Source organism: Oryctolagus cuniculus, chromosome 19 (genome assembly GCF_964237555.1).
Source record: "Oryctolagus cuniculus chromosome 19, mOryCun1.1, whole genome shotgun sequence".
NCBI lineage: Eukaryota > Metazoa > Chordata > Mammalia > Lagomorpha > Leporidae > Oryctolagus > Oryctolagus cuniculus.
In genome coordinates, this window is record NC_091450.1 from 54,493,941 (window position 1) to 54,520,680 (window position 26,740).

At 43.0% G+C, this 26,740-nt stretch overlaps 1 long non-coding RNA gene across 1 annotated transcript in view; it reads left to right on the forward strand.

Moving 5' to 3' along the window:
* The window catches only part of LOC138847021 (uncharacterized), a 106,506-nt gene extending 80,967 nt beyond the window's left edge, over positions 1 to 25,539 (forward strand). The window contains exons 2-3 of the long non-coding RNA XR_011384610.1: positions 18,400 to 18,526; positions 25,462 to 25,539. This is a non-coding gene — a long non-coding RNA (uncharacterized lncRNA). The remainder of the gene's footprint in view (positions 1 to 18,399; positions 18,527 to 25,461) is intronic.
* The last annotated feature ends 1,201 nt before the right edge of the window (positions 25,540 to 26,740 follow it).

A 26,740-nucleotide genomic window follows, 5' to 3' on the forward strand; every position in this document is an offset into this window, starting at 1 on the left:
GCTCCAGGAATTAGTTTTAGATCCTTGATCAAATATAAGTTGGCTGTAGATGTTTGGGTTGATTTCTGGTGTTTCAATTCTGTTCCATTGGTCTATCCATCTGTTTCTGTACCAGTACCATGCTGTTTTGATTACAACTTCCGTGTAGTATGTCCTGAAATCTGGTATTGTGATGCCTCCGGCTTTGTTTTTGTTGTACAAGATTGCTTTAGCTATTTGAGGTCTCTTGTGCCTCCATATGAATTTCAGCATCATTTTTTCTAGATCTGCGAAGAATGTCTTTGGTATCTTTATTGGGATTGCATTGAATCTATAAATTGCTTTTGGGAGAATGGACATTTTGATGATGTTGATTCTTCCAATCCATGAGCATGGAAGATTTTTCCATTTTTTGGTATCCTCTTCTATTTCTTTCTTTAAGGTTTTGTAATTCTCATCGTAGAGATCTTTAACATCCTTGGTTAAGTTTATTCCAAGGTATTTGATTGTTTTTGTAGCTATTGTGAATGGGATTGATCTTAGAAGTTCTTCCTCAGCCATGGCATTGTCTGTGTATAAAAAGGCTGTTGGTTTTTGTGCATTGATTTTATACCCTGCTACTTTGCCAAACTCTTCTATGAGTTCCAATAGTCTCTTAGTAGAGTTCTTTGGCTCCCCTAAATAAAGAATCATGTCATCTGCAAAGAGGGATAGTTTGAGTTCTTCCTTCCCAATTTGTATCCCTTTAATTTCTTTTTCGTGCCTAATAGCTCTGGCTAGAACCTCCAGAACTATATTGAATACAGTGGTGAGAGTGGACATCCCTGTCTGGTACCAGATCTCAGTGGAAATGCTTCCAACTTTTCCCCATTCAATAGGATGTTGGCTGTGGGTTTTTCATAGATTGCTTTGATTGTATTGAGGAATGTTCCTTCCAAACCCAGTTTGCTTAGAGTTTTCATCATGAAAGGGTGTTGTATTTTATCAAATGCTTTCTCGGCATCTATTGAGATAATCATATGGTTTTTCTTCTGCAGTCTGTTAATGTGGTGTATCACATTGATTGTCTTGCGCACATTAAACCATCCCTGCATACCAGGGATAAATCCCACTTGGTCTGGGTTGATGATCTTTCTGATGTGTTGTTGCATTCTATTGGCGAGAATTTTATTGAGGATTTTTGCATCTATGTTCATCAGGAATATTGGTCTGTAATTCTCTTTCAGTACTGCATCTTTTTCGGGCTTAGGGATTAAGGTGATGCTGGCTTCATAGAAAGAATTTGGGAGGATTCCCTCTTCTTTGATTGTTCTGAATAGTTTGAGAAGAATTGGAGTTAGTTCTTCTTTAAATGTCTGGTAGAATTCACCAGTGAATCCATCTGGTCCTGGGCTTTTCTTTGTTGGGAGGGCCTTTATTACTGTATCAATTTCTGTCTCAGTTATGGGTCTGTTTAGGTTTTCGATGTCTTCCTGGTTCAATTTAGGTAGGTTGCATGTGTCCAGGAATCTATCCATTTCTGATAGATTTTCCTGTTTGCTGGCATACAGGTCCTTGTAGTAATTTCTGATGATTCTTTTTATTTCTATGGTGTCTGTTGTTACATTTCCTTTTTCATCTCTGATTTTATTGATTTGGGTCTTTTCTCTTCTTTTTTTAGTTAGTTGGGCCAATGGGGTGTCAATTTTGTTTATTTTTTCAAAAAACCAGCTCCTCTTTTGGCTGATTTTCTGTAATGTTGTTTTGGATTCAATTCTGTTGATTTCTTCTCTGATTTTAATTATTTCTCTTCTCCTACTAGATTTGGGTCTAGTTTGGTGCAGATTTTCTAGATCTTTGAAATGCATTGAAAGCTCATCTATTTGGTGCCTTTCCAATTTCTTGATGTAGGCACCTATTGATATAAACTTTCCTCTTAACACTGCTTTTGCTGCATCCCATAAGTTTTGGTATGTTGTGCTGTTATCCTCATTTACTTCCAGAAAATTTTTGATTTCTCTTTTAATTTCTTCTATGACCCATTGTTCATTCAGGAGCATGTTGTTCAATCTCCATGTGTTTGCGTATGCTCTAAGGATTCCTGAGTTCCTAATTTCCAACTTCATTCCTTTATGGTCTGAGAAGCTGCATGGTATGATTCTAATTCTTTTGAATTTGCTGAGACTTGCTTTATGGCCTAGTATGTGGTCAATCCTAGAGAAGGTTCCATGTACTGCTGAGAAGAATGTAAAATCTTTAGCTGTAGGATTGAAAGTTCTGTATATATCTGTTAGATCCATTTGGGCTATAGTGTCATTTAAATCTACTGTATCCTTGTTGATCTTCTGTCCTATTGATCTGTCTATTTCTGAGAGTGGAGTATTGAAGTCCCCCAGTACTATTGTATTGGGGTCTAAGTCTCCCTTTAAGTCCGTTAACAAATCTTTTAGATAAAGGTGCCCTGTAATTAGGTGCATATACATTGACAATTGTTATATATTCTTGTTATATTGATCCCTAATCATTATATAGTGCCCCTCTTTGTCTCTCTTAACAGTTTTTGTGGTAAAGTTTATGTTGTCCGATATTAAGATGGCTACACCCACTCTTTTTTCATTTCTGTTGGCATGGTATATCTTTTTCCAGCCTTTCACTTTCACTCTGTATGGATCTTTGTTGGAAAGATGTGTTTCTTGTAAGCAGCAAATAGATGGGTTTTGTTCCGTAACCCAATCAGCCAATTGGTGTCTTTTAACAGGACAGTTCAGGCCATTAACGTTCAATGTGACTAATGAAAAGTGGTAACTTTGCCCTGCCATTTGCCAAAGATAAGTTCTAATATATGCTTTGAATTCCCTGTGATCTTTTGCTGTGAGGTTTCCTTCCTTTTCTTCTTTCATATTGATGACCGTGTTTCTGTGTTTCTGTGTGTAACACATCTTTAAGCATCTGTTGCAGGGCTGGACGAGTGGCGACAAATTCCTTCAGTTTCTGTTTGCTATGAAAAGCCTTTATTTCACCTTCATTCACAAATGATAGCTTTGCAGGATATAATATTCTGGGCTGGCAGTTGTTCTCTCTTAGTACCTGGGCTATATCTCACCATTCCCTCCTAGCTTGTAGAGTTTCTGATGAGAAGTCAGCTGTGAGTGATTGGATATTCTCTGAGAGTAATCTGACGTTTCTCTCTTGCACATTTTAGGATATTTTCTTTATGTTTCACTGTGGAGAGTTTAATTAAAACGTGTCGTGGTGAGGATCTCTTTTGGTCGTGTTTATTAGGGGTTCTGTGAGCTTCCTGTACTAGAATTTCTCTGTCCTTCTCCAAACCTGGGAAATTTTCTGCTAATATCTCACTAAAAAGGCCTTCTAATCCTTTCTCCCTCTCCATGCCTTCAGGAACTCCTAGAACCCGAATGTTGGGTGTTTTAATAGTATCCTGAAGATTCCTGACAGTATGTTTTAGATTTCTAATTTCCTCTTCTTTTCTTTGGTCTGACTGTATCCTTTCCTGTTCTCTGTCTTCTAAGTCCGATATTCTCTCTTCTGCTTCACCCATTCTGTTTGTAAGGCTCTCTAATGTGTTTGTCATTTGATCTATTGAATTCTTCACTTCATTATGATTTCTCATCACTATCACAGTTTCCTGTTGTGCTAGTTGTTTTGTTTCATTTTGATTCCTCCTTAATATTTCATTTTCACGAGAGAGATTTTCTATCTTGTCCATTAAGGATTTCTGTAGTTCAAGAATTTGTTTTTGAGAACTTCTTAATGTTCTTATCAATTTTTTGAGATCTGCTTCTTGCATTTCTTCTATCTCATCATCTTCATAATCTTGAATTGGGGTGTCTTTTTCATTTGAGGGCGTCATGGTGACTTCCTTGTTTTTATTACCTCGGTTTTTGTGTTTGTTATTTGGCATATTGGAGATATTTGGTTTCTTCACTGTGGTGTTTTTTCTTGTTATACTATGACTCTAGATTAAGTGGACTGCTTGTTTTTGGTGGAGCCTTAGGGCTTGAGATGGGTGTAGCCTGAGAGCTCTGTTTGGTGTGCCAAAAGTGACACTCCCAGGTTAGGCGTGGTAGATCTCTCTCTCTCTCTCTCTCTCTCTTTCTTTTTTTGATTCAAAAGGGAAATAATTCCGCACAGCTGAACGAAGTTGGAGGTAGTTAGCAGGCAAATGATATACCCACAGGAGCCAGAGATCGGAAGCTCTTTCCCAAGGACCACACAGGGAATCTGTTCGGCCCTCAGAGTGGGCTCAAATTCTCCTTCAGTCTCCCACTGGGTTGCCAAAGTTACGGAATTGTAGCGTCTCTGGAGAGTGCTCACGTGAATTCCGTGAGTTCTCTCCCCCACCGCCTCTTTTTTCACAGTCTCAGTTCAGTAGCACCACAAATTTACTAGGTCCTAATCTCCTGTTAATTCACCCCGCCCAGAGTCAGGTTTTTCTGCTAGGCTCAGTGCCGGTGCAGACCTGAGGTCGCTCTGCTTATGACGTATGTCCAAGATGGTGCCTGCTCTTTGTCTTGCTCACCCTTGAGAGGTGAGCGGAGAGAGAGAAATCCGTGTCCGTACCAGTCACCTTTTTTTTTTTCTTCTCTCTCTCTCTTCCAGTTAGCCTGGTGAACTTCCCCCCCGCCCCGGGGGTCATTCCCTCTAGTCTCCTCTCTCCGCTTGCCTGCCGGTGTCTCGGGCTATTGAGGTTCGGCTCACCTCGGGTTCCAGCGCTGGTGTGTTGAGTCTGCCGCTGGTGTCCCAAACTGTGGGCTCCCACGCTCTCCACGCAGGTCCGCTGTGAATCACGTGTTCCGGAAGAGTTTCTTCTGCTGTTTCCTCAAATTCTCTTATCAATTCTAATAGTCTCAGTGGATTTTTTTTTTTTTTTTTGGTTCCCATGTATAAAGGATCATTTTGTCTTCAAACAGGGTTAATTTGACTTCTACCATTCCAATTTTATTTGTTTGGTTTCTTTTTCTTACCTAATGACTGTGGCTAAAACTTCCAGAAATATATTAAGTAATAGTGGTGACAGAGGGTGTCATTGTCTGATTTCAGATCTTAGTGTAAATACTTGCAGCTTTTCCCCATTCAATGTAATTTTAGCTGTGGATTTGTCATACGCTGCATTGATTGTGTTAAGGTATATTCCTTCTATACCCAATTTTATTATAAAAGAATATTGTATCAAATGCTTTCTCTGCATCAGTTGAGGAAATTATGACCTTAGCCTTCATTTTATTGATATAATATATCAAATTTATTTATTTATATATGTTGAACCATTCTTGGCTCTCTAGGGTAAATCCCACTTAGTCTGGGTGCATTATATTTTTGATGCATTGCTGAACTCAAGTAATAATTTGTTTAGAATTTTTGCATCCGTGTTCAACAGAAATATTGGTCTGTAATTTTCCTTTTCATTGTACTTTTACTTGGTTTTGGAATTAAGGCAATTCTAAAATTTAGCATCCTAAAATGATTTTGAAATGGTTTCCTCTTTTCCAACTCTTTTTGGAACATTTGAGAAGTATGGATATGAGTTCTTCCTTAAACATATGGTATAATTACGTAGTGGTATTAAGCATGCAGGTCAGGGCTTTTCTTTGTTGAGAGGAACTTTAACCCTGCATCAATATCAGTCTTGGTTATTGATCTATTCATGTTTTCTATGTCTTTGTGTCTCAGTCTTGGTAAATTGTATGTGTCCAGAAATATATCAGTTTTTCTAGATTTTCCAATTTGTTGTCATATAGCTGTTTGTAATAATTCATAATTATTCTTTATATTTCTGTGGTATCAATTGTGACATCTTCCTTTTCATTTAAGATTTTTATTAACTTGTGTCTTCTCTTTTTTGGTTAGTTGGGTAAATGATTTTTCAATTTTATTACTTTTTTAAAAAACTTCATTTCACTGATCTTTTATATAGTTTTTATTTGTATTTTGTTTATTTCTTCTGTAATTTTTATTATCTTTCCTCCCAGTAATTTTGGGGTTTTATTAAATTGTTGTTATTTTTGTATGTCATGAGGTGGATTGTTAGATCATTTATATGATATCTTTAATTTTTGTTATAGCCACTTATTGATATAAACTTAACACTGCTTTTACTTTGTATATAAGTTTGATATGCTGTTCTTTCTTTGTCATTTATTTAAAGGATTTTTTTATTTGTCTTTTGATTTCTTCTGTGATCCACTCTTCATTCAGGAACATGTTGTTTATTCTCTATGTGTAGAATATTTTCTAGAATTTCTTTGGTTGTTCATCTCCACCTATTTCCACAATGATCAGAAAAATTATATGATTTGGTCCCACTTTTTAAAAACTTGTTGAAACTTGTTTTACGACCACAGTTCATTGTAGGGAATACTCAGTTCATTGATGAAATGAATTTCTATGCTGCAGCTGTGGGATGGAATGTTCCATTTGGTTTAAATTGTAGATGAGCTCTGTTTTTTACTTTGTTTCTTTTTTATCTTGTTTATCTGTCCTTTGATGAAAGTGGTGTGTTGAAGTGCACCATAATTATTGTATTGAAGCTTATGTCTCGTTCTAGAACAATTAACATTCCTTTCATAAAATTGAGTGTCCTAGCATTGGTTGTAAATATACATGCCATAGTCAAATCTTCTAATTATATTGATCCCATAATCATTATATGACTTTCTTTGTCTCCTTTAAGAGTTTTTTTTTTTTCGTTTTTTCTTTTTTTTTTAAGTGGGCGGCCGGGGGTGGGGTGTTGGGGGGTGCCAAGCCCCACGCTCACGCTGCCCGGGCAGCAGGAGGGGAGGGAGGAGACACGGGAGCTGCTCGCACTGATCTTGGGGACAAACGGTGGGGTCATGAGGAGGAGAGGCACCGCCGCCACCCCTGCAGCCGCCCCTGCAGCCACGGCCTCCTGCCTCCTCCGCCTGCCTGCCAGCTGCTGGCAGCCCGAGGCCCCGGGATGCGGCGTCCCCCCAACCCGGCAGGCAGCCCTCAGGCCTCCTTCCCCGGACAGCCACGGCCCCCACCTCCGAGACTTTGTTTTTTTGAGCTCGGCTGGCCCTGAATCAGTTTTTTTTCTTAAAGTCTATTTTGTGTGATATAAGTGCAGGTACTCCTGCTCACTTTTGATTTCTATTTGCATGTAATATATTTTTTCCACCTTCGAATTTCAGTCTGTGTGAATGTTCATTGGTAAGTGTGTTTTATGTAGCTGGGTATTGTTTTTGTTGTTGTTGTTGTTGTTGTTGTTTTTTATCTACTCAGCCAATCTGTATCTTTTAATTGTGTAATTGAGCCCTTTTACATTCAAATTATTGTTGATATGTAATGATTTTGTTCAGCCATTTTCCCATAAATATCACTGTTGTTCGTTCAGAATCACCACTGTTCTATTTATTTATTTATTTATTTGGACAGGCAGAGTTAGACAGAGAGAGAGAGAGAGAAAGGTCTTCCTTTTCCATTGGTTCACCCCCCAAGTGGCTGCTATGGCCAACGCATCGCGGCCCTTGTACTAGGCCGATCTGAAGCCAGGAGCCAGGTGCTTCCTCCTGGTCTCCCATGCCGGTGCAGGGCCCAAGGACCTGGGCCATCCTCCACTGCACTCCCGGGCCACAGCAGAGAGCTGGACTGGAAGAGGAGCAGCTGGGACAGAATCCGGGGCCCAACTGGGACTAGAACCCCAGAGTACCAGCGCCACAGGCAGAGGATTAGCCTAGTGAGCCGTGGCACCGGCCATCCACTGTTCTATTTTAAAGATTTATTTATTTATTTATTTGAGATACAGAAATACAGATAAAGAGCATGAGGGAGAGAGAGAGAGAGAGAGAGAGAGAGAGAGATCTTCCATTTGCTGGTTCACTCCCTGAATGGCTGGGCCACGCTGTAACCAGGAATCATGAGCTTCTTCCAGGTTTTCCACATGATGGCAGGGGCTTAAGGACTTGGGCCATCTTTTGTTGCCTTCCCAGGAATATTAGCAGGGAGCTGGATAGAAGTTGAAAACTCAAGGCATGAACTTGTGCCCATATGGTATGGCAGCACTGCAGAAAGTGGCTTCACCTCCTATGCCACAGTGCTGGACCCACCACTGTTCTTTTGCTGGGAGTTTTCTGTCTTCACCTTCTTTCATGATGCTGATTTCTGTTCTCTGTTTCTGTATGTAATGCATCCTTAAGTATTATTTGTAAGACTGGTCCAATGTTGAAATATCAGAATTGGAGCAGCCAGGACTTGAACTGGTGCCCATGTAGGATGCTGGCACTTCAGATAGTAGCTTTACCAGCTACACCACAGTACTGGCCCCTGTTTGTTCATTTCTTATGTGAACCATTCTAACAGTGGTCTGGTGAAACCTCATTGTGGTTTTGATTTGAATTTCTAATGGCTACTGATTCTAAGCATTTTTTCATGTGTCTGTTGGCCATTTGAATTTCCTCTCAAAAAATGCCTGTTCAAGTCCTTTGCCCATTTCTTAACTGTATTTTCTGTTTTGTTGTTGTTGAGTTCCTAAGCTGTTTATAGTTTCTGAATATCAGTCCTTTATTAGTATCATGGCTTCAAAATATTTTTCCCATTCTGTTGGTTGCCTCTTCACTTTGGTGACTTTTTTTTTCAGTATAGAAGGTTCTCAGCTTGATGCAATCCCATTTCCCAAATTTAGCTTTGATTGCCTGTGTTTCTTGTGTGTGTGTGTGTGTGTGTGTTTTACCAAGACATCTTTGCTTATGCCAATGTCTTGCAGAGTTCCCCCAATATTGCCTGGTAATTTGATGGTATTGGGTCATAAATTTAGGTTTTCGACACATTTTGAGTGGATTTTTTTAAAGTGTAAGGAACGGGTCTTGTTTCAAACTTCAGAATGCAGAGACCCAGTTTTTCCAGCACTGTTTATTAAAGAGACTGTCCTTGCTCCAGGGATTGATTTTAGCTGCTTTGTCAAAGATAAGTTGGTTGTAGATGCATGAGTTGATTTCTGGAGTTTCTAATCTGTCCCATTGATCTACACATCTATTTTTGGGTAGGTCTTTATTTCACCTTGAATGATGGATGAGATCTTCCCTAGGTATTCTGGGTTGGGTTTGAATCCAATTGCAAGAAATTGTTTTCATTTTTAAAAGGTTTGTTCATGATTGGTTCACTAGTTTTGTTCCTCCCTATCATAGAATGCTCCAGCCTCAGATACTCCCTACTTTGAGTTGCCTCCTGACTCTAAGGAAAACTGATGTAAATCAGCTTGTGTTCTCCATGTTGGGGATTCACATGATGCTAGTTACTTAATTCTGACCACTACTTCTCCCTCCATGATGTATTTTGATTTTGGCACAGGCAACTATGGAACAGATTTCATGCTGAGATAAAATGTGCTGGCAGATTCAGATTCCCATCAGAAAACTCTCTAAATTATTTGGCATTGGCCATAATGCTAGTGTCCTATTATCTGTACATAGCAGAAAAAGCCACAAAATACACAAAGAAATATGGTGAAAAGTTATTGGTGAAATAACATCTGAAACCCTGTTCAATATTAATCACTATGGGCAGTTGTATCCTGCAATCTTAGTGTTTGTGTAGCGTTTGTTAACTAAAGTTGTACCTAATACACTATTACTAATTAAATATGCTGCATTGATAAATGCTGCATGATAAATGATGTTTCTGTGTAATAAAAAAGCGCAAAATAATTTAACCCTTTGATACTGAGATGCCTAATAGGAAAAAGGTACACAAAAATCTGCATCAATTGAGAGTATGTTATAAAGTCTTGCATACTGAACCATCAAGAATCATGGAGAACCATGAATGTTTGGTGTAGCAGTTAACATGCTGCCTCTTGGGATTTCTGTATCCCATATTGGAATGTTTGGGTTCTCATATTGGCTCTGATTCTGATTCCCACCTCCTGCTAACATGAGCCCTGGAAGACAGCAGGTGTTGATTCCACTACTTTGAGTCCTGCCACTCATGTGGGAGATCCAGGTAGAGGTCAAGGCTCCTGGCTTCAGCTTGGCCCAGCCTTTGCCATTATGGCCATTTGAGGAGTGAACCAGTGAACGGAAGACCTCTGTCTCTTTCCACCTTTCAAATACATTCTTTAAAATCTGGAATTGAACAGAAGTGAGAGTTAAGAGAGTGATGATAAGCCAACTAGTCAAGTCTTCCAAACATGAGGGGCTAGTAAATGATGTAATGTGATGCCATCAACTTTAAGAATTTCAAATATCTTTATTGTTTCATCAGTGAATTTTAATAGTGTTCATCATTGAAAAGAAAATTTTAAGATATTTATTTATTGAAAAGGCAGAGAGGCAGAGAGGAAAATACAGAAACTTAAAAAAATCACAGTGCATAAAATATCCAGCACCTAGTAGAATCACATAGATAATAAATGTCTGTTGAAAATAGATCTTTGTAAATAATAGAATAGGAGTGGGAGAAGAAAGATGGGTGGGAGTATGGGTGGGAGGGAGGCAGGGTGGGAAGAATCCTAAATTAGTATATATGAAATGCTGAAGTCTGTATTCCTTAAATAAAATTTTAATAAATAAATAGATGAATAAACAAATAAATAATAGTTTGTGGAATGCCTGTCTATTGACAAAAAGCAAACACAACTGAAGAGGCCAAAAATTTAATCTAGATAGTTTCAAACAATGTTAATATATCTGTTTAATGGATCATCACACAGTCATCAAAATTAAGCCTTTGAAAACTATTGGTTTGTGACACAGAGTGATGTTTGGTGCAGTGGTTAGGATGTCTGCATCCAACCAGAGTGCTTTGGTTCAATACTCATCTCAAGCTTCCTGTTAATGCAGATCCTGGAAACCAATAGGTAATAACTCAAATAATTAGGTCCCTGCCACCCACATGAGACCTGAATTGAAATTTGGCTCCTGGATTTTGCTCAGCCTGTTCATTGTAGGCATTTGGGGAAGTGAACCCATGAGTCAGAGTGCCCCCCTCAAATAGCTAAACTTAAAAAAAAATAAGAACTAGATAAACATTGTAGGTACCTTATGATTATTCCCATGTAAAAATATCTGGATAAGTAAAGTGGCAAAATTACAATAATTATGGTTTTATCAAGCCAGTAGAACCTGGGATGATTTAAAAAATTATTCTTTTTGAAAGGTGTTTATTTGGATAAAAGGGAAATACTAAAAATTCCATCATCCAGGAAATCCACCACCATTGCGAAGTAGGTTCTGCTTTATTTCTGGTGTTTCCACCTCTTAGTCTATTCTTTGGGCAACTTTTGTCAGTCAGACAGTGTTGAAATACCATAATCTATTTGCCTGCAGTAATATTTGCCATGACAGCTTGGTTGCAATGTTTTCATTGGGAGAAGAAATGATGGAGCCATGTCATTACCCAAATTCTCTCTTATGTGTTGAGGCTAAAATTTTTAAAATAATAAAAAAAGAAGAAACCCCTGTGTGTATCAGTATTGTTGCATTCATTCTGTCAAAATATTTATATTTTTGTCAAAACAATGTTTAAAATGTTATAATGCATTTATAAAATTTTTTATTCATCTGTGATTAGTTAAGAATTTACTGTACATGGGTGAAATAGTCATCTTTCCATTTTATTATTATTTATAGCCCTTGCCTATATCACCACTGAACTAGGGGCTTTTTACTTGTTTATCTATTTAGTGGAACATTTACCCTGTTGACTGTAGTGTTACCTCAAATACTGAAAAAAAGAACGAAGAAGGAAATAAGGAAGGAAGGGGAAAGTCAAGGGGAGGGAAGGGAGAGCAAAGGGAGGGGGGTTGCTAGGGAGGAAGGGAAGTGTCATATTTTAGAATTGTATCAGTAAACTACATTTAACCTGCCCTCTTTGTCTTAATATTACATTGCATAAAAGAATAAAATATTTCAGAAGAAAATAATATGTTTTATGCAATATCATATAGTCATCTATAATTGTTTTTGAGAGCTATCAATAAATTATATGGAGTGACATTTGGCCTAGTTATTAGCATGCATCCATCTCATATCACAGTGCTTGGATTGCTTACCTCCAGCTTCCTGCTAATGCAGACCCAGAGATGTAGCAGATGATGGAGTAAGTAATTGGGTCTATGCCACTCATGTGGGAAACCTGGATAAGTTCCTGGCTTCTGGCTTCCACCCAGACTACCCCTTGTCATTTCAAGCATTTGGGAAGTGAACCAGTGTGTGAAAGTGATCTCTTTCCTTGGTATTTCTGCTCTGTACTCTCTCTCAAATAAATAAATAATTTATTAAAATACAGGATAAAACATTGTAGGTACATTATGCTAATACATGTGTAAAAATATTTGAGTAGGAGAAAGGCTCAAAGTCATAATACTTATGATTTTATCAAATTAGCAGAATGATAATTTAATTTTTTTACTTTAGTCTAAAAAATCATTTTTTAAAAAGGAGAAATGATCAAAAGGATCAATAAGAAAAAACAAATCTGAATTCCATAAACCTAGAAAGGCACTGCCAATGAGGGAGTAAGTTCTGCTTTGTTTATGGCCCTTCCCCATTTAACATATTCTTTTCATGACTTTTAAAAATCACATGGTATTGCCACACCGTAATATGCTTGCATAATATTTGACATTATAGTCTGTTTGCAATCTTTCCCTGAAAAATAATGACAGATCCACGTCACTACTGAGCGAGGTGACCAGAGTTGGAAGTAAGATGTCTGGAAAGTGGGTAGGGGTGGGTGCACACCCCAGGGAGACTGCAGGGCACAGGAGCATAGGGCTCCTCAGGGGCTCTAAGATGTGAAATCTCCACGTGTGGCACTTAAAACATGGCAAGATCTGTACCAGGAGGGTCAGAGATGGGTGGCAGAGTTCCTGACCTCTACGCTCTAATCCTGAGCAAATGAAGTTTGTCTGAGGGATTGGATTTGCATAGGTGTCTGTGCCCTAAGCTGGAGGTGTGATGAGATCTAGCAGGGTGCATTCCCTTTTGTAATTCTCACAATCTGAGCTTTGATTTGGTCAGTGGAGGATGAGGCTGAAGCCCAGGATGGATGTGCTGGGGTGCAGAAGAGGGAACTTGAGGGGCCCAGTGATAGTCAGGGGGCGTTCCTAATGCAGGGAGCCTTCCCAGAGCTGACCACAGAAAGCAATGGGGTGGGGAGACTGAGACTTGCGGTGATATTTAGATGGGCATGGGAAGGTCCTGGATGGCTGTAGACCCGAAGGAGAGAGAAAGCTCGGGAAGGTCAGGAGCAGGCTGATGAGAGTGCCCCGAAATGGAAGGGATAAGGGCTGGTGAGTGGGGAGGGCGGGTGCTCCGAGTGTCCCTGGGGTACAAAAGAGACACGTGATAGGGTGTTCAGGAAAGGAGGAATGGGCCACGGGAGAATAGCAGGGTCACGATTTGCTCCGTTTCCGCCTTTCATGGAAGAAAGCCAGGGTCATTGCCTTTGGAGTCTAGAGGCCTGGGACTCAGAAGGAGAGGGAATGTGTGAACCAAGAGTGGCTTGGAGAGGCGCAGGAGAGGTAGGCGCGACCGGGGTGGAGGGCGGTCCAGCGGGTACAAGCTCCCCTGACTGGGCACCAAGCCTGCTCCGGGAGCCGCCACCACCACAGGGCTGGCAAGGGAGCCGCCTAGAGGGGCTTGGCCCTGAGGCTGGCTAGGGGCGGTCATCCTCGGAGCCTGTCGGATCCGGCCTCGCTGTGCGCTCTGGGGGCGCGCCCCCTGCCTGCAGCGGGCAAAGACCTCCAGCACACAGGCGCGTGGGGCTCGGGTCGCCAAGGACAACCCAGGCTCTGCAATGTCTGGGAGCCCACCGCGGCGGAGATGAGAACCGGCAGTGCCAAAGGGCAGTGGGGGAGGCGATCTCAGAGGAGGAGAGTGGGGACCGCCCGCCGGGAACCGGGATCCGGTGCTCCTTCAGGCCCCTGGTCCACTCCATGGGGGTGGGGTGATCAGTTCTGGACCCTGTCCTCATCCCCCCCGGACTCCTTCTTCCCTACCGCGATCCCAGCCCCCCCCCCATTCCTGCGACCACGCCTAACTGTGTGCTGCCCATCAGTCGCGTTCATCCCCCAGACCCCTCTCTGGGTGTCTGTCTCCAGTCAAGTCACCCGCAGGCCCAACCCTTCCCCGCCTTAGCTTTTCCCAGCGCCCCTCTCCCTCTTTGGCTCCTGTCACTTCAAACCCGTATCCCTGCTGCTGTTTCTGCTCCGGCCACCTCCTTGCCAGCGTCCTCCCACAGGTGTCCTCAAGTCCATCCCTCCTTTCCGCGCAGACCATGCCCGCGGAGCTGTGGCTGCCTACTTCTCCTGGGCCGGTTGAGCATTCTGCGGACCCAGAGTCAGCCTGCGGATGTGAGCACGGCCACTGGGCCCGGGTCTCAGCTCTGTCTGGACATCCTCGCTTGCATGATGACCCCTGGCGGCCAGAGCCGGCACTGCAGCCGCTGCCACCTTCAGGCCAGAGCCAGGTGGTCCCTTTGGAATAGGATGCGACTCTGTGCTCCCTCCCAGAGCTGTGCCCACCCACTTCTTGGAAACAGGAATCCTCTCCCGAGTCCTGCATCTTAGGCAGCCATATACTGACTCAGACTCTCCCATTCCTCATCAATCCATTTCATTGTAACCTGGGCCATGGCTGCTGTGTGCCCCTGGTCCCCTGGAATAAGTACCCCCAAACCATTCACTCCCCATTCCCCAGCCCTGCTCACTCACGACCAGGCCGAGCCCCAGGACAGAGGCTCCAGTGCCTGAGACACTGCTGTTCACAGCCTATCAGTCTTATGGCACCAAGACAGCAGCAAACTGGCCAGCCTGATCCCCACCCACCACCAGCACCAGCACCACTACCACCGTTCCCATTCACCTTCCTGCCTTATGCTTCTTCTGCTTTCCTCCTAAGCCTGATTCAGAGGGTCTGACACATTGCCTCTCAAGCTGCTTGGGCAGAGAGGCCTGAAGCTTGACAGGAATCTGGAGAACAGGAAGGAGGGAAGGCATGGGTTAGCCTGGGAGAGAGGCTGGGGTAGGGGTTCTGCTGAGAAGAGGCTCTCTCATGGGTCACTCAGTGGTTGACTTGCAGGGGGGTGCAGATCCCATGGCAGCAGAGAAGCTCTGCACATAAGGAAGGGAGCTGGCAGGCAGGTTTCTCACTTATCTTGCAATGTTGGGGGCTGTCAAGGGTACTTCAAAAACCTTGTGGGAAATAGAGCTATATGAGAAATTTACTTTGTGCAAATATTTTTGAAATTCATGCACAAAATGTTCACAATACACATTTCCCAATAACATTTTGAAGTCCTCCTGATACATCTTTGGAAGCCTTTAATGAGATGGGTCAGATGTATGCTCTGGAAGGGACAGGAGGTTAGTCCTCATGGCCTTTTAAAAAAGTTGATTTGACAGTGTTATAGACAGTGAGAGAGAGAGAGAGAAAAAGGTGTTCCTTCCGTTGGTTCACTCCCCAAATGGACATCATGGCTGGTGCTGTGCCGATCTGAAGCCAAAGACAGGTACTTCTTCCTGGTCTTCCATGCGGGTGCAGGGCCCAAGCACTTGGGCCATCCTCCACTGCCCTCCCAAGCCACAGCAGAGAGCTGGACTGAAAGAGGAGCAACTGGGACTAGAACCCAGCACCCATATGGGATGCCTGTGTCACAGGTGGAGGATTAATCAAGTGAGCCACGGCACTGGCCCCCTCCTGATGGCCTTTCATGGTCAGTTTTTATTTTTTTTAACATTTTTCCCATTTATTTATTTATTTATTTTAACTTTTATTTAATGAATATAGATTTCCAAAGTACAGATTATAGACTACATTGGCTCCCTTTCATGGTCAGTTTTTATTTTTATTTTTTATTTATTTATTTATTATTTTTAACATTTTTCCCATTTATTTATTTATTTATTTTAACTTTTATTTAATGAATATAGATTTCCAAAGTACAGCTTATGGACTATATTGGCTCCCCCCACCGATGACTTCCCTCCCACCCACAACCCTCCCCTTTCCCGCTCTCTCTCCCCTTCCATTCATATCAAGATTCATTTTCAGTTCTCTTTATATACAGATCAGTTTAGTATACATTAAGTAAAGATTTCAACAGTTTGCACCCACATAGAAACACAAAGTGAAAAATACTGTTTCAGTACTCGTTATAGCATTAAATCTCAATGTACAGCACATTAAGGACAGAGATCCTACATGAGGAGTAAGTGCACAGTGACTCCTGCTGTTGACTTTACCAATTGACACTCCTGTTTATGGCATCAGTAATCTCCCTATGCTCCAGTCATGAGTTTCCAAGGCTACGGAAGCTTTTTGAGTTCTCTGACTCTTATCTTATTTAGACAAGGTCATAGTCAAAGTGGAAGTTCTCTCCTCCCTTCAGAGAAAGGTACCTCCTTCTTTGAAGACCTGTTCTTTCCACTGGGATCTCACTCACAGAGATCTTTCATTTAGGTTTCATTTAGGGTTTTTTTTTTTCCCCAGAGTGTCTTGGCTTTCCATGCCTAAAATACTCTCATGGGCTTTTCAGCCAGATTCAAATGCCTTTAGGGCTGATTCTGAGGCCAGAGTGCTATTTAGGACATCTGCCATTCTATGAGTCTGCTGAGTATCTCGCTTCCCATGTTGGATCGCTCTCCCCTTTATTTATTCTATCGGTTAGTATTAGCAGGCACTAGACTTGTTTATGTGATCCCTTTGACTCTTAGTCCTTTCATTATGATCAATTGTGAACTGAAATTGATCACTTGGAATAGTGAGATGGCATTGGTACATGCCACCTTGATGGGATTGAATTGGAGTCCCCTGGTATGTTTCTAACTCTACCATTTGGGGCAAGTCAGCTTGAGCATGTCCCAAATTGTACATCTCTTCCCTCTCTTATCCCCACTCTTATGTTTAACAGGGATCACATTTCAGTTAATTTTTAACACTTAAGAATAACTGTGTATTAATTACAGAATTAAACCAGTCATATTAAGTAGAACAGACAAAAAAAAATACGAAGAGGGATAATGTATTAAGTTGTTGATTAACAGGGCTATGCTGATCAAGTCACCATTTCTCATAGTGTCCATTTCACTTCAACAGGTTTCCTTTTTGGTGTTCAGTCAGTTGTCACCGATCAGGGAGAACATATGATATTGTCCCTTTGGGACTGGCTTATTTCACTCAGCATGATTCCACCATTTTGTTGCAAATGACTGGATTTCATTGTTTTTTACTGCAGTATAGTATTCTAAAGAGTACATATCCCATAATTTCTTTATCCAGTCTACCGTTGATGGGCATTTAGGTTGGTTCCAGGTCTTGGCTATTGTGAATTGTGCTGCAATAAACATTAGGGTGCAGACTGCTTTTTTGTTTGCCAATTTAAATTCCTTTGGGTAAATTCCAAGGAGTGGGATGGCTGGGTCGAACGGTAGGGTTATCTTCAGGTTTCTGAGGAATCTCCAGACTGACTTCCATAGTGGCTTGACCAGTTTGCATTCCCACCAACAGTGGGTTAGTGTCCCTTTTTCCCCACATCCTCGCCAGCATCTGTTGTTGGTAGATTTCTGTATGTGAGCCATTCTAACCAGGGTGAGGTGAAACCTCATGGTGGTTTTGATTTGCATTTCCCTGATCACTAATGATCTTGAATATTTTTTTCATGTGCCTGTTGGCCATTTGGATGTCCTCTTTTGAAAAATGTCTATTGAGGTCCTTGGCCCATTTCTTAAGTGGGTTGTTGGTTTTGTTTTTGTGGAGTTTCTTGATCTCTTTGTAGATTCTGGTTATTAACCCTTTATCTGTTGCATAGTTTGCAAATATTTTTTCCCATTCTGTCGGTTGTCTCTTCACTCTCCTAACTGTTTCTTTTGCAGTACAGAAACTCCTCAATCTGATGCTAATAGTTGATTTTGGCTTTGACTGCCTGTGCCTCCCGGGTCTTTTCTAGAAACTCTTTGCCTGTGCCAATATCTTGTGGGGTTTCTCCAATGTTCTCTCATAACTTGATGGTGTCAGGTCATAGATTTAGGTCTTTAATCCATGTTGAGTGGATTTTTGTGTAAGGTGTAAGGTAGGGGTCTTGCTTCATGCTTCTGCACGTGGAAATTCATGGTCAGTTTTTAAACACTCAGGTGGTCTCAGAAATGCCAGAAATGATGCTGATTGGCATTTACATTTACAAACGTCATCTTTTTCTTTTTAATCCTAATCTCCAGAGATATATCACCAATTTACAGATGAGAAAAATGGAGGCTCAGAAGTGTTAGAATAAAGAACCAGGACTTTGACACTACTATCTGGTGATTTGGTCCCATGTGTGTCCTATACACAGCCCCAGTCTGCTTTCCTGGGACCAGTCTGCTTTCCCTTAGAGACAGTCGAATGCTCCGCTGTTTCTAAAAGCAAATTCTGCCTCTTTCATCACACCCCATACCCAGAATCCTGAACCTGTGCTTCTCCCTGTCAGGTGTGACCTGGGATTGTACTGGTTGTACTGCAAGCACTTCATGAAGATGCCATGTTCCAGCATCCCTGTCCCCCGTCCTGGTGTTGCATCTGCTACAGTGGCTGGGCAAGCAAGTGCTATGACAAAGGTAGGAGGGGAGCTGGGGGCTGGGGACCTCCTGTGTCTCCAGGGAAGATCTAAGATTATTGAGTACCTATTGTGTTCTGCTCAAACCCTCAGATACATGATATTTAATTATTTTTAAATGTTTATCTATCTTATTTAAGTCAATATTTAACATAACCTTAGAGGCAGGAAAGGTAGTTTCTAAAACTGTACTTATTTCACAGATGAGTAAACCGTGGCCCTGAAAAGACAGTTTGAGTGAGACAGAGGGACATAGGCCGGCCAGGATTCTCCTAACTCCAAATTCAACATTGTGCCCTCATCCCCCAAACACCATGACACTCTGCAGTAGGCTTCTCGTGTGAGCCACACTCACCAAGTCATGGGTCTGGAGGGCCTGCAAGTGGGGCCCAAGCAGGTCTGGGAGCCAGATGTGAGAGTCCATCCCACTTGTCCCATCTCCTCTCCAGATGAGCACATCTGTACCATGCAGGCCCCTGCCAGAATGGAAGGCAGTGCATGCATGATGAGAGTGGAGACTACCACTGTGTGTGCCCACCAAGTTTGCACAAGCATGAGCACAAATCTGTGCTGGTGAGCAGGCAGGTGAGTGCTAGACCCCTGGGCAATGTGGAAGTTAGACCATCAATCTGGTGTTGAGGAGAGGAAATAGGCAGCACTGTTGAGAGAGTGGAGACCAAGTGGGAGACTCAACTGGGGGAACTAAGATAGAACTGCAGCATTCCCACCAGTGTCCTTGCTCTCTCAGCCAGCTTGGTACATTCTGATCCATGACATCAACAACAATCTATGGGGTTTGGGTGTAACAGGTGCATATGGGACAGCTTGGGTAGGGGAGGATGGGTGTGGAGTGGCTCAGGAGCCTAGGGCTCTGCTCATCCTCCCAGAAAGCTGGCTGTGACAATAAGGGATTGTCCACGTGACAGCCTTACGCCCCCTGTCTGAATGAGGAGCTGCTCCTGGCTGGACTTATCTTTGTTTCCTTCTCAAGCTTTGACACCTGTGAGGTTAATGCAAGTGCACTCATCCTGACCCTTGCCTTTGGTCCAGACCCTGCACTATCTGCTTGATGTTGGATAGTCTCTTTAACCTTCCAAGATTTGGAAGTTGGGTACTATTTTTATTCTCTTTTAAAGTGAGTTATTGGGGCTGGTGTCGTGGAATAATAGGTTAAGCCACTTCCTGCAATGTTGGCATTCCTTAGTGGGGAGTCTCAGCCATGTATATGCACCCTGTTTCTCCAGTTTCCAGTTTCCTCCTGATTCTTTCCTAGTGAACTTAAAGAAGGTCATATCCCTATTGGTAATAATATTTTAGATGATTTTTTAAACAAAAGACTGTTCTAAACCTGATGGCTTTCTCTTCTCTGAAGATCAGACTGCTCTTAGAGGTCTCGGACCTCTCGATCTCCAGGAGCATCCAGTCAAGACCAAAAATCTTAAAGCTCTTGATGTTTCATTAATGCACTCCTTTCCCCCAGCTCTCCATTTTCTCACACCAGTTCTGCACAGGCATGAGGTGGCAATGGCTCAGATCAGGACACAAGTGGAGGGTGGTGGAGCTGACAGTAGAAAATCCACATTCTTGCTGTCACACCTGAGCAGATACATCCCGCGATTAGCCCATCTCCTACCCCACACTATTTTCCTGGACAAGCACCCAACCCCAAACAGCAGCAGCACATCAGCCCTCTCCAAGCAGAATAAAACTACCAGGATGCACCTGTGCAGCAGTTGGATGGCCACATCTGTATCCACAGCAGCCAGAATGTCATGGAAGAAACCCGGCTTATTTTCCAAGGGAGAAGCAGGGACACTCAAGGCATCAGGACCCCAGTTCTCTAGCCAGAAACTATAGGTTCTCCTTGGCACTGATATAAAGCAAGTCAGAGAAGACACCTGAAAAAACCATGGGGCTGCCCCTGCAGTAGAGGAGGTGAGACCTGAGAGTGGGCGTCCTTCAAGTAAGGACAGTTCATGGCTTTGATGGATCCCAGTGCCTCAGCCCACATGATGGCATTTAATGGGCCTTGATTCTTCCTGGAGCTACAAAAGGGGGGCAGGATGGCCAACACCTCAAGACCATGTGGGAGGAAGAAAATGGATGGAGGTGACTGTGTTCCTGTGTCCACACAGCCTAGTGCCCAAGGCTTGGTTCTCCTCCCTCTCTCTTCCTGTGCCATGCCTTTAACTTACCTGGTAAACAGCATGAACAAGGGCACTCCAGACCCACTCTGCCTCACTGAGAATTACACCCTCCCGCCAACTCTGTATAGTCTCCAGCAGGCAGGATCTGATGGCACAGACACTCCGATGAGTCTGCAGCAACTCAGTACCTTGTGCCTCATTTCTTATCCTGGCAAATGAAGAGAGTGACTGAGTTTGAGGACTGCACTTAAACATGGGTGAGTCCATCAGAGGTGACATACCATAACTCCAATTCCACCTAGCATTTACCCAACAGGAGCCTAGCACATTAGAGGCACTAGCTCATTCAAACCCCATGACAACCTCATGAACTTGGTATCATATCCTTTTCCCAGCTTTCATAGGTCTCTAGTGGAGGAATGTACCCTGAGCCCTCCTAGGGCCTTTAGAGTGGTCTACTAAGCTAGAGAGCCCCCAAACCCAGAGGATGAACTAAGTGTGCTGCACCAGACAGTGAGTGTCCTGAGAGGTAAGCTTTGTTATTCACCTCATTCTTAGTGCCTGAAATAACGCTCTGGACACAGCAGACATTTGGGAAATGATTGATGATCATAGGATGCCAAAGGGCCCCCCCTCTAGGGAAGCTGCACATTTACCTTGTGGGGTAAAGATGATGACAGTCTTGGAGGGAACATGGAGTTGAGTGGAGAAATCATGGGAGATTATCCTCCTTGATGAGTTCAATACTCTGGAATGGGGAAAGGGGGAATCTAATGAGCTTAGCAGATTTTGTTAGGCTTCTGAATGACATTTTTGACTCTCCCAGTGGGAGATGTGGGAGGCCCTCCTGAATCAAATGGGTACCAAGACTTGTGCAGAACTAAGCCTGGGGAAATCCTCTCCTGGCCCTAGATGATTTAAGGCTCTCTAAGCTTCTGGAGGAACTCCCAGTCACCAATACACCTCTGGGCCTTATGAGGAGGCAGGACTTAAACCACTGGATACCCTAGAAGGACCAAAGTGTGACACTCAGTTCTAGATAAATGATGCTAGAATAGAAGCAGCCACTTTACAGAGATGCAAGTTTCTGTTTGAAGTATCAGGGACTCATGGGCAAGCAGGCAGTCAAGTTTCAAAACCAGGCACCCACCCTGAGATTGTCATGGAGGATGTAGGCCTCCTGTACTTCCCTGTACAGCTGGGCATCAAATGTCTTCCTGGAGAGGATGTTGTCCTGGATGGCATCAAACTGGATCCAGGATTTCTGAGTGGCCAGGCCAAAGCCCTTGGACAGCTGATGCATGCATGTGCACACACACACACACACACACAAGCATACACATACATAGACATAAAAATACACACATATCCACACACATACACATACATGTATACATTAACACACATACACACAAATACATATATACATGAACACACAAACACACATATATACATATACACATACACAAAAACACACAAATATGCACACAAATGCACATACACACATAGACATTTACACATATACTTACATACACATACACACACAATCACATACACATACACATACACAGACAACCTCAGACAGCCAGGCTAGCATCATGGGGACCTCAGTAGCCTCCTGTATTGTTGCCTTTTATACAGGGTCCCCTTAATGTATCATATGACTCTGAGTTGGCAGCTGCTGTCAGTGAGGGGTGCAAATTTTGGCAAACTCCTTCTGGATCAGGGAGAGAATAAATTGCCCTTTGGCTATAGCTCAGAAGCTGTCATATATGTCTAGCTCAGGTGGCATTCTCTTCAACCTGGGAGTTAAGAAGTCCCTCATCCAGGTTATGCTTCTCTCTGGCTCCCTCTTCTGAGGTCTAATAGATACAGAATCATTCCATTTCTTTCTTCCACTCATGGTCACAGCACTGATATCCTTCTGGTCTACAGATTATAATGACCCACTTTCTTGATGCTCTTCCCTTTCCCAGATGGAAAATTCCCCCAAGAGGCTGTTTCTTCTACTTTTGGGAATGCTGACTCCTAAAAGGTGTCTGACACATAGCGTCTGGATGCTGGGTTAAATCAGCTGCAGCTACACTTTCAATGTCTCTAAGCAAAAGACTGGGCTTTTGGTACAACTGCCTAATTCTGTGATTTCCTATGTTCTCCCTCAATTTCTTAACAGTAACACACATTCCTGGAATTATCTCCCTGCTGAAAAAGAATCAAAACATCTTCCTTCTCTAGAGACAACCCAGGCTTCCAGAAGCTGCTCATCTGTGATGCCCCCACCATGCTTGCCAAAGACTTATCTACTGGACACTAGACTCATATGAGCCCTACCCTGGGAAAATGGGTTAGGTTCCAGAAGCAACTTCTTTCTGCTTTTTAAAAAATATTAATTAATGTATATATTTATTTATTTACTTAAAAGAGTTATGGCAGTGGTGGGGGTAGGTAAAAGAGAGCTTCTATCACTAATTCAGTCCCCAAATGGTCATAACTGCCAGGGCTGGGCCAGGCTGAAGCCAGGACCCAGGAATTTCATCCGGGTCTCCCATGTGGGTAGCAGGGGCCCATCCACTTGGGCCGTCTTCCACTGCTTTTCCCAGGTCATTAGCAGGGAGCTGGATCAGAAGTGAAGCAGCTGTGACACAAACTGATGCACATATGGGATGCTCGTGTCACAGGTGGCAGCTTTACTTGCTGTGCCATGACTCTGGCCCTGGTAGTTTCTTCAGCTTCTGTTCAGCAGAAAGTGGGTCTCTGGAAAATGTACAATGAAAGTGCATAGAGGCAAGCAGAAGGCAGAGAGCTTCTGCAGGTTGAGACCTGGTTCCAGGCTATTTCTAAGACCCAGCTGTTCTATCCCCTTTGGATTCTACAATTCATTTGAAGTCCCTGGTATAGATTCTTCATTGTTTAAGGTAGCTCCAGTGGATTTATATACTTATATAATTTTATATATCTTACATCCCAAAAGTCCCAAGAAACATAATTATAAAATTCATTTGAAACATTCTAGCCTTGTCTTTCCTGAACTAGTGGAAGAAAAACCAGAATAAGGCAAAACCATGAGCCAACTGTGACAGAGACAATTCAGCAAGTGATAGGGAACACTGGATTGAGCTGTGGGGGAAGGGGTTGGTCAAAAGCCAGGGAACATTTACAGCTCAGGAGTCACCTGGCTAGGAGTTTCCATTCTGTGTATGCTTCTACTATGTTTGCTGCAGTGAGAGTCACGGGCTGTGACTGCTTCTCAGCAGGACTGAGAGAGGACTTTATATGCCATTCACAAAGTTTAGAAAGGGCTTGGCCTCTCTCCCAGGCCCTTAGCCTGGGGGATGCTGGATAAACCCCATGGCCTCCTCTGTACTCCATAGCCCCTGAGGTCCATGAAAAGACAAACCCAATGGTCTGGACTGGCTAGGAGAGAGCTGCCTGAAGATAAGGGAGAAGTGCAACTTCTCTGGAGAAATGGAGTGTTGGGGAACAAGGTGCAGATGAAGTGGCATCACCACCTCTCAGACTGCAGCCTACTGAGCAGATCATGCCCCCACATCCTGGTTTATGGGAAACTACACACAGGTCTGTGGAAGGAAGAGCAAGCCATGATGCACATGCCAGTCATTTTTTTGACAGGCATCAGCAGCAATGCCAAGACAAGACCACCTATGAAAGCCATGCCCACCTAGTGGTGCATGAGGCAGAGGGCAATGGCCAGCTGCAGAGTTAGGTTCCAGGCCTCATGGAAGCTCCAGGCAATGTTAAGCAGTAGCCCAGTGTCAGTGCCTAGTAGGGTCAGGTCCTCTCCAGCTGGAGCGTGCCTGGGTCCCAGTTGAAAAACTTTCTCATACAGGATGTGCAACACAAACCCCGTGGTCAGCAGTGTCACCTTCTGTGGATCATACCCCTACTGATACTGCAGCATAACATCCAATATGACCACACAACTAGCCATACAGCAAATCATGGGTCATACAGCAAATCATGGCTCAGCAGCTCCTGCCCTTCTTCCAGATGGCCACCAAAATGGAGAGCAACAGGAACCCTGAGAATCCCTATTGTCCCTACCAACTCTGGTAAGCCAAGTGCCACAAAACAGCTCCATGCAGAGCCCTCCATAATGGGGGCCTTTCCTGTCAGTATAGCATGGCCCCAGCAGGATGGCTGCAGCCCATGGGGAAGGTAGCAAGTATCTGGGGGCTGCTGGAGCTTACAGAAGCCCTGCAGGTCATCAACAGTGCCAGGCAGCATCATGGCCAGTAACCAGGAGACACTATAGCACAGGGATGCATGAATTAAGGTAAAGGGCTCCTTGGGTCCCCCAGCAATCTGGAGGCCCCCCCTGGATAGGTCTGGCCATCATTCAGTGACAGTGCTGCTTATGTATTCTGGGAATTTCTCAGAGTGAGCTAAGTCTTAGCATTAAGATGCAACCTGAACCCCTGGATGGACATCTGGATTTCTAGGGCCTCTTGGTATTTTCCAGCTGGCCCCTCAGCTCTGTTGCTGCATGCTCCTCCCTACATAGACCCATGTGCAGAGTTCCCCATCTTTATGGTTCATAGTTGTTTTTTTCTGAAAGGCAGATAAAAGAGAGAGAGAGAGAGAGAGAGAGAGAGAGAGATGGAAAAAGAGTGAGGGAGACAGATATCTCTTCCATGAGATGGTTCACGCCCCAGATGGCTGTGATTGTCAGAGCTGCACCAGGCTGAAGCCAGGAGCCAAGAACATATCTGAGTCTCCCACATTTGTGCATTTGCCCAAGAACTTAGGCCATCCTCTGCTCCTTTATCAGGTATGTTAGCAGGGAGCTGGGTTCGAAGCAGAGCTGCTGGGACTTGAACTTGCAGTCTTACTATGAAATCTCTGAAGGTAATATGACATTTCTCATGCATATTTTAGAATATTTAGGTTTTACTTATGAAGTTTGACTGTAATGTTTCATGTTTACTGTTTCACTTGCTGATCATGTCTATTAGGTGTAATCTGTAATTCTTGCACTTTGATGTCCCTATCTTTCTTCAAATTAGGGAAGTTTTCTGCTATTATTTTGCTGAAAATGCCTTTTAATCCATTCCACACTTTCAGGAATACCTAAGACACATATGTTTGGTTGTTTGATAGTGTCCCATAATCCTCAAACACTAGTTTTAGTTTTCTAATTTTTTTTTCCTTTTTTGGTTTAATATTTCCAAGTATTTTTTTTCTACCTTGGATATTTCTTCTTCTTCACCAAATCTGTTGTTAAGGCCCTGCATTGTATTTTCTATTTGAAATATTGAATTATTCATTCATAGTATTTCAGTTTGATACATCTTCTATCTCTTGGCAAAATTTTTCATTCATGTCATGTATAGATTTATTTGTCTAATGTATATGTAAGTTTTGAGTATGCTTATGATAATTTTTTTGAATTCCTATTTCATGCATTTCATTAACCTCTTCATGTTTAATTCTAATACTGAAGTGTTGTGTTCCTTTAGGGGAGACATATTATCTTCCTTGTGCATGTTCCTTATGTTTTTGCATTTACTTTTTGGCATTTTTGGAGACATTTGTCGGTGTTCTCCTCTAATGGCTTTTATCTTCCAATTCTTCCTCTGTGGCTTAGTGGAGTGTCTGCTCTTTCAGGTGATATACAGAAGTGTGCGCTTCATGGGGCCAGGGAGCTCTGGGCAATGCATGAGAGTGGGTCAAGAGTCCAGGGTGACACCAACTTGTATCTGGTAGATTTCCTGTATTCTCAGGAGTTGGGAGAGTATGATCCTGTCAGCTGGAGAAATCACAGCCTCACCTCCTACCTTCCAAGATCATCTATGCCTTGGGTTACCCAACAGTGGCTACAATTCCCCCCCCCCCCCGCCATGCAGGTACATGCACTACACAAACGATCTGTGCAGTCTTCAGTGTGAACATGGAAACCTCAGGAATGGGTCAACCCTAGGTACTCTGGGAATTCTGAGCCTCTGAAGCCAGACACAGTGAATGTTCAGAGACCCAACCATACCCCGCACCTTGTTGTGCAGTCACAGAATCCCATTAGTCATATTGCACAAGGTCCCCATAGTCACAGA